Genomic DNA, 8,755 nt, shown 5'->3' with positions numbered 1-8,755 from the left:
GCAGATTGTGATTTGGCATGTCAGTGAGGTGAGATTGTGTTTGTCTAAGAGCTCCCAGTTGGCATTGAGGCTGCCATTTGGTGGTGGATAACTCTTCTTAAATACACAGGAAAATTGTGTTTATGGCCTATGCAGAACATTTTCATGAACACATGCATTGTGCAGTGACTGAATTCAGCTAACTGTCAGGTGCATCACTTCACATAATTGTTATATTTTGTGGTGAGACACTCAATATCCACTCAGTATTGTTAAAGATTCTGTAGGTAACTAGAGTCACCAAGTTGTAGAACTCTGAACTCTTCCTCCTGTCTGGCTGAACCTCAGATCTTTTGACCAAAATCTCTCTCCCACAACCCCACAAACCACATCAGTTCCTGGTGACCAGCATTTCACTCTTTTTATTTCCATGAAATCAGTGTTTTTAGATTCTACATGTGAGATTCCATATGTGGCATTTGTCTTTCTGTCTCTCTAATTTTACTTATTTAGGGACTTCCATTTCCATCTGTGCTGCCACAATTGACAGGATTTCTTACATTTTTATGGTTTAACCATACTCGCCTGAGTATACATAAGGTGTTTTCTTATCCATCCATCCATGAAAAGACAACTAAGTGGATTCCATATCTGCCTACTCTGGTCAATGCTGCAGTGATATGGAAGTGCAGAAGTCTCTGAGATGCCACCTTCATTTTCTTGGATGACCATTTCCAGTGGTGAGACTGCAGGGTCACATGGTGGTTCCATTAATTAGCACTGAGGCTGTGGTCCAGTATAGAGCCAAGTGCAGGCATTCCAAGGCCTTCTCCACCATGAAGGCCTCCATAACCTCAGTTCTGATTTTAGGTGGTCAGAGGCTGGACTCTCTTGCTTGGCTTCTGCCTAAATAAGTTGACACCAGCCTCTTGAAGGCTTCCCTTGTGACAGGAAATCAAACTTACAAACATAGCCTCCTTATAGACATACTTGGTAGATTTCCCCTTCAATTTCTGTGTGAACTAAGGTTAAAGCTCACAGGAAATGACCTGCCCAGAGCAGATGCTCCACAGATAGCTGCCATTGTGACCATCACCTTGCTCCTCATTGGCTCAGGTCCTGTGACATCACAAGGGTTTCCTGGCAACCCTTGTGATGAGTCCAGCATTGAACGGCTCCTGGGAGATAGTGATGGTGGTGCTGAAGGGGACGTCCTCCCAGGACCCAGGCAGGCAGCTCAGAGCCTGAGTCCATCTCCCTGTGCTGTGCTGGACTCACGGACACCATCTCTGACCCACTCATGGCTCCAACTAGGCACAGTAAGGATTTTCTGACTCTTTTCAGTTGTTTTACTATGTTCCACTCTTGGGAAAATCTATAAAACTGATATTTCTTGGTGCATCAAATTACTTTGCTTCTCCCTTTTCTGGTGCAAATTAATATAATTCACAAACTTTTTGGTGTCACTGGAAAAATAAACTATTTTCTTCTCTGATTCTGCCCCATGGAGACCTTGTTTTATATTTTACAGTTAGTCATCACTTTCACATTTTGTGCAGAAGGACTGTCCAGCCCTACCCACCACTTTGGGTCTTGACTGTGGACTGAAGCCAAGGATGTCACTCATCCTTTCCCAGTGCACAGGAGGCCACACCACAGGGTTCCCTCACACAGAGGTCAACATGGGGAGTTGAGAAACATCCTTTCTAGACCAGAAGTTTTCCAAAGTCAATGCAAATATGAATCACTTGGGGATTTGTTTGAATGTAGATTATGATCAGGGAGGTCAGGGTGGCCCAGAGATTGTGCATTTGAAACTAATACCCAGTTGATCTTGAGGCTCCCAGACTTGATTGGTGGACTACCTTTTTAAATTGACAGAAAAAGTTGTATTCATTTATTAAACCATAATGTTCTGAGTATATATGTACATTTCAATTATATATGTCTATATGCGCATATTCCTATGTACATATCATATATAGGTACATATGAATGACTAAATATAGCTTATCATCATATACATTATGGATTTATAATTTGTGGTGCAGAATGACAATCTTAATATCTACTTAATAAGCTTAATATCTACTCTTGGTACTTTTGAAGATTCAGTATATTATTAACTGTATTGACCATGTTGTACAGTAGAGCTCATGAACTTATTCCTCTTTATCTGATGGAAATATGTATTCTTTGGCCAACATTTTTCCAACTTTCTCTCCCCCAAACCAACTCATCCCTCATATTTGAATCTTCAGTTTGATGAAATTAAAATTTTTATATTTCACACAGGAGAGAAGTCATGTGGCACTTGTCTTTCTATCTGCTAATTTCTCTTAACATTATGACCTTTAGTTCCATCCATTTGGTTAGAACAGGAGTTCATCTATTTTTATGGATGAATCCTGTTCCAATGTGTATATGTGCTGCATTTTATTTATCCATTCATCTGTTTATAGGTACTTAGGTGGATTCCAGGTCTTGGCTATTTTGAATAATGTACCAAATGTAGAAGTGGAGGTATTTGTTTGAGATACTTCATTCTTTTGAATGAATACTGACTGTTATGGTTTAGATATGAGGTATTTCCCAAAAGCTCATGTGTTAAACAGTACAAGAATGATCAGAGGTGATGAAAGAACAATCAAGGCTTGCCTTCAGAGAAAATGCCTGTTTATTGAGGAACAGCTCTGCATATTTATAGAGCTGGGGTGGTTTGACATTTATGACAGTTTAATGGTTGAAGGATTTGACAGTTGTCATTGGGTCCTTTTTGATTGGTGGGTAAGGATCATGTGAGCCAGCAGGGCTAGTCTGATTGGTGGGTAAGGATCATGTGAGCCAGCAGGGCTCACCATTGGATGGCAGGATCATGTGAGCCAGCAGGGCTTACCATTGGATGGCAGGATTATGTGAGCCACCACGGCTCACCATTGGATGTCTCTTCTTGGGGTTTGGGGAAGTTAGTCTTTGGAGCTGGGGCAACTCCCAACATTCCCCCCCTCTTTGTTATTAAATGAGAGTGGGTGTCAACTCATTCTGGCTGCTTCCTGTTGAGATGGGGCCGCATGGGAGGAGGAAAGTAAGGAGCCCCAACAGGAGGGCAGACAAGACTGGTATTGTTATAGTTAAAGCTTTGTCCCAGGGTTTCATAAACTGACTTCCAGACCACTCATGTATAATCAAATCAAGCCTTTATTGAAGCACACCGGTGGCGGCTGACCAGAACATAAGTCCCCGAACAATTGCAAGGGCACTCCTTATAACCTGAAAACTGCAAAAGGGATGTTTGGGGGGTCTAGCCAATGCAAGCAAGCCCGGTTACAGAAGCGGGACAATGTAGTCAAGTGGAGGGGAGCCTAACCAATCACAGTTATCCCAGTCACCCCAGTTACAGAAACAGAGCCCCGTTACCCTAGTTACAGAAACAATACCCCATTAGGTAGTTCCATGTTCTTAAAGGTTTCTATACCAAAAGGAAAAGAACATCTTGCTCCAGTCATGACTCTTCTACTTGACATGGTTGTTTTACAGGATGAAGTCATAAAACAAAATGGAGTCACATTTGCTCCTACTACCACAGTATCAACAAGGTACCTTGCCACCACAGATCCATGATGATGTCAGTCCATTCAGCATAGGTCTCCACTGGAGGTTTCATCAGTAGCCAGGAGTTGGTAATTCCTGAGGAGAAGCTGGTTAAAAGCTTCATTAGAAAATTTTGACCCACCTGAGTCTGAATGAACTTTATGATAAAGGGAAGGAACAGGCACAGGGAGTTTTTATAGCCCAAATCTAATGGGGTCTCAGGGTCTGCAAACTGCTTTGTTGGCACAAGGCGAGTTAAGTGATCAGCCTTGAGCAGGGGCTTGGGCATTTGGTTTTGAAGCAAACAGGTGATAAAGAACCAGACAGAGGGTTTGAGAAGCCAGGTCATCCTGCAGCTAACTTTGTTTGGCATGCCCTGCAGACCAGCCTGTCCTGCACCTAACACCCTCAATTCCACTCTTCATTCCTAGTCCAATCTTGCTCCCTCCCCTCTCTATTAAGGCTGCTCTTCAAACTTTCTCCTAACTGGGTGTACCAGCTCGCTTCTCTCTTTGCCTTTCTCGAAGGTGGCCACGGGGGGATGGTGGCCCATTGTTACCCTATTTCTCTTTGAGAGCAGTAGATCTCTCCAGGTTTTATGTGAAACACGTCAACTTTAAATACTGATACTTGAAATTCTTATAAAACTGGGAGGGTAAACAAGGCACACATGTTCCTCCTTATGCCCAAAAGCAACAGGTAAAGTACTCTCTTATGATCACACTTATTCAGGGGTCACCATGCTCTGGACACCTAAGTGGTTTGTCAGAAGGACAACACACAATGGTACCACTACTGGCCAGATCTAAGCAAGTAGGGGTTCTGTAAGGAAGAGAAGGGTGTCTGGCTGGAGGGGGCCCTTAGGGTCACTTGCTTTGAATTCCAGATATAGGGTGAAGAAAGGACCCACGAGGGGCCAGAAATGAAAGGGAGCATTAGGAGAACCCATTTATGGAACATCCTCAGGTGTTGGGCTAAGAACGGAGATATGGGAGAGGCAGAGCTTGAGGGATCTTGTGGGGAGGGATGACAAGAGTACCTAATGACAGGTGACGATCATTGGCTCTTCTGATGAAGGTGTAAAAGTGCCTGACAGGTGACGATCATTGGCTCTTCTGATGAAGGTGTAAAAGCGCCGGGCTTAAGCCCGGAAATGTGAATCCAACGGGTAAGTTGGTTATTAGCTTGAGTTTGGCCACCAAGTGAGAGCACATAGTTACCTGAGCAGGACCCTCCCATTTTGGTTTTAGAGGGGGCTTTTCCCCTGGTGGGCAATAGTAAACAAGTTGACCAGGTGTTAAGGAGATAGGATTATGAAAAAGACTGGGGTCAGGAAGGAGCCAGTCTTGAGAGTGCCAGAGTTCAGAGCATAGATGGAAGAGGAGGGGCAGGGCATAGGTTTCAGAGATGGGTAGGGGTTCTGTAGGCAGTCCGGGAGGAATGAGGGGATGGCCATACATGACTTTGAAAGGTGAGAGATTAGAAAGCTTCTTTGGCAAGGCTCTAATGGGCAATAAAGCCAAGGGGAGCACCTTGACCCAGTCCAGGCTTAATTCCATGGAGAGCTTGGTGAGGGTCTCTTTAAGGGTCCAATTGGTCCTTTCAACCTTTCCAGAAGCCTGAGGGTGGTAAGGGCAATGGAAATGCCAAGGGAGTGATAGCGTGTGAGCCAGTCCCTGAGTTATCTGTGAGGTGAATTCTGGGCCATTGTCTGATTGGATAGAAGTGGGCATACCGAAATGGGGGATTATGTGAGTCAACTACCATAGGGCCCTGCTTGTTAGAAGTGAGAAAGGCTTGTTTTCTACTCAGGGCATGTTGGTGAAATCAATCTGCCAGTCTGCAGCTGGGGTATGACCGCAGGCCTGATGAGAAGGGAAAGGTTTAGGTTTTAATGGAGTATTGATATTGGTTCTCTGGCAGATCTGACAAGCGGAAGTGATGTGTTGTAGGAGGGTCTTATCGTGTGGAAAAGGGTGACCAAGGAGTAAAGGAAAGTAGTGAGGCTCTGTGGACTAGAATGGAATAGAGAGTGAAGAAACTGGAAGAGTTGTTGGAGATCTTTGAGACAATCCCTGGTGGTAATGAAGAGTAGCAGAGAGGAGGTAAAGCTCTGTAGGGTGGCTGATCAAGACACTTAATCGGCCTCGGAATTCCCCATAGTAGTAAGGGAGGAGTCAGTTTGGTGAGCCTTGCAATGGATTATTCCGAATTGGGAAGGCAGCCTGGAGGCTTGTAGTAGGCCATAAATAAGTGTAGAATTAATGACTGCCGTCCCTCTGGTGGTCAATAGCCCCCTTTCTTTAGGGAGAGGGTTTTTCCCTCTGCTAGCTTGCATGCCCTTGTGGCAGCTATGAGTTCAGCTTGTTGGTTGGTGGTATTGGGTGGGAGAGGTTTTTCTTCTATGAAGGATGAGAGGGAAATGACAGCATACTCCGCCACTTTAACCCCTTCGTGTATAAAGGAGCTACCATCTGAGAACCAGACGAGGTCCAAAGAGGGCAGGGTTCCATCAGAAATTGTGGTATAGCAGGTAAAATCATGTCTAATACCTCCAGGAATTTGTGGACGGGATCTTGTGAGGGAGAAGATGGGAGGAGGAAGGCAGGGTTTAATGGAGAGCAGGGATGAAAAGAGAGGGAGGGATTTTCAAGGAGAGATAAAGAGGGATAGAACCCTGGAAGGAGGAAGTGACTGTAGTCCCTTGTAAGTGAGGAAATCCTTTAGATGGTGATGAGATGAGATGGTTAGTGGGGAGCCAAAGGTAAGCTTGTGTGCTTCTTTCTGGAGGTCATGGGCCGCTCCTAGGGCTCTGAGGCATGGGGGCCAGCCCCTGACGGAGAGTTGAACTGTTTGGATAGGTAGACCACTAGTGCAAATGTGGGCCATATTCCTGACCCAGAACACCCTGACTTTGTCCCTGTTTTTACACAGAGTGTGAAGGGTCGGGAGAGGTTGGAGAGATGCAGGGCGGATGCCCAGAGGAGGGCCTTTTTAAAGAGCTTCCCTACTTCTGAGAGTAGGGCTTCATCTTGGGGGCCCTTGGCCAGATTATATAGCAGTTTGGCAAGGAGGGAGAAATTCAAAAGTAACCCAGGCCCTGAAGTACAGAGCCAAACACAGAAGGAGAGCCATCTTTGGTCTTTGGTGTAGGTATAGACACAATAAGCTGTTTTCTGTCTACTGTAATGGCCTTTTCCCCTTGAGAGATAGAGAACCCTAGATACATGCTATTTGGGCCTTTTGTGGAGAGGACTGATATCTCTTTAAGGCCAAGAATTTAAGTAGGAGAACACTGTCATTTGTTGAGTGCCCTTTGGACGGGAAGGAAGAGTTTGCAAGAGGTGCAGAGAGCAGGATTGGATTGGAGCAGGAAGAAAGCCTGGAAGAGATCCCTTAGAATGGAGGGATCCAGGGACCCAAAAAGGGTCCTGATGTCCCAGATGTGCTTTGCTTGTCTAAGGAATAAGTGGGCCAGGCCTGGGTGCTATATTGATCCAAGAGGCATTGTAGGGAAGAGTTGACTGGCAGAGAGGACACATTACCCATGTAAGGAGGAGGGAAGAGGACACAGAGAAGGAGGAAACTGATTTATTGGCAAAAGTGGTGTCCCCATTAGAGCCAAAAAAATCAGGAGTGCCTAAGTGGCAGGTTGAAGCTGCAGAGATTGGTAGTCACCAAATCCTGACAGTCAAAGCTCTCATCCTGGCCGGAGCTGGAGCAGTTGGCGACCTTGGCCAAGACTTTTCAGGACCCCTCGTGGAGAGGCCGGATACTCCCAGTGCCAGAAAGAGGGGAGAGGAAGGGGAGATTAAGTGTTTCTCCAGTGGCTGAGTCTTAAAGTGAGAGGACTAGGACTTTCAAATTTGCCCAAAGAAGGAGTCCCTGAGGGCCACCATAACCTTAAAGGCTGTGGTGGGGTGCTTTCCTCCCCGCAGGTGGGCAAAGAGATTTGCAGGACGATAATCATATTGCAAGAGGGTGGATTTGGGGCACTGGGGGTGAAAAGATTGGAGGTCAAAAGCCAAGGTTTGTCCAAAGAGGTGTGGACTATCTCAAAATCCCTGAGGAAAGACAGTCTAGGTTAAAGGCAAAAAGATATCCTTTAAATCTATGACCGAGAAAAGGGTCACAGTGTGGGAGATCTGAGACAGCAGAGTGTATGGGTTGGGAACCAAAAAATGTATGGGTCTAATGGAGGTGTTGATGAGTCGTAGGTCCTGAACTAAGCAATAGGACCTGTTGGGCTTCTCTACCGCTAGTATGGGAGTATTTTAAGGGGAATGAGCAGGATAGAGGTACCCCTTGCTAAGAAGTTCCTTAATAATATGTTGTAGGCCCAGAAGAGCTTTTGTGAACAGGGGGTATTGAGCCTGATTGGAGAAGGTGTTAGGATCTTTGAAATGAATGTTAACTGGTGGGCAGGAAATGGTGGAGGGGGTGTGGGTATCCCATACAATCGGGTCAACCAGGTTAGTATGGTATTTCATGTCAGCCTCACAAGTGGAGCAGAATGGCTAGTCTTCTGCCAAAAGGACCAGAAAAGATGAAAAGGCCAATTCTGGGGCCTGATTGATGCCAGGAGCCTGTATGTTGATTGTTGTATTGAATTTAGAGAAAATGTCTTGGCCGAGCAAAGGAACTGGACATTGGGGCATAACTAAGAATGTCTGAGGGAATGGGAAGTTGTCTATGGAACAGAGTAATAGGGGAGTCTTTCTTGGATAGATGGTCTTTTCTCCTACCCTGACAATAGGAGAGGTGGATGGCACTGTTTGCCTCCAGAATTCTGTCAGGACTGAGAAGGTAGCCCTGGTGTCAAAGGAGAAACTCAACCTTGCATCCATCCACCTGAATCTGCACCCTGGGTTCTGGTCTATTGATTGTTATGGCCGGAGACAAGGACCCAAGGCACCACCAATCAATTGCCATGCCCAGAAGGTCGGAGGGTTCCCTGGCCATAGGCCTCCTATGGGATCTAGGATAGTCAGAGCCCCAGTGACCTTGTTGTTGACATTTAGGGCATGGAGTATGTGAAGTGCGTGGTGCAGGGCATGCCCTGGCCCAATGTCCCTCCTTGCCACACTTGAAGCAGGCACCCGGGGTGGGGGGCGGTTCGGTGATGGGTGGTGACCCAACAAAGCACCCTTCAGGGCCTGGGTGAGCATCTAAAATTTCTCAGTCT

Source organism: Ictidomys tridecemlineatus, chromosome 2 (genome assembly GCF_052094955.1).
Source record: "Ictidomys tridecemlineatus isolate mIctTri1 chromosome 2, mIctTri1.hap1, whole genome shotgun sequence".
NCBI classification, from domain to species: domain Eukaryota; kingdom Metazoa; phylum Chordata; class Mammalia; order Rodentia; family Sciuridae; genus Ictidomys; species Ictidomys tridecemlineatus.
The sequence above is the reverse complement of the archived record's forward strand: the minus strand, read 5'-3'. Positions refer to the sequence as shown.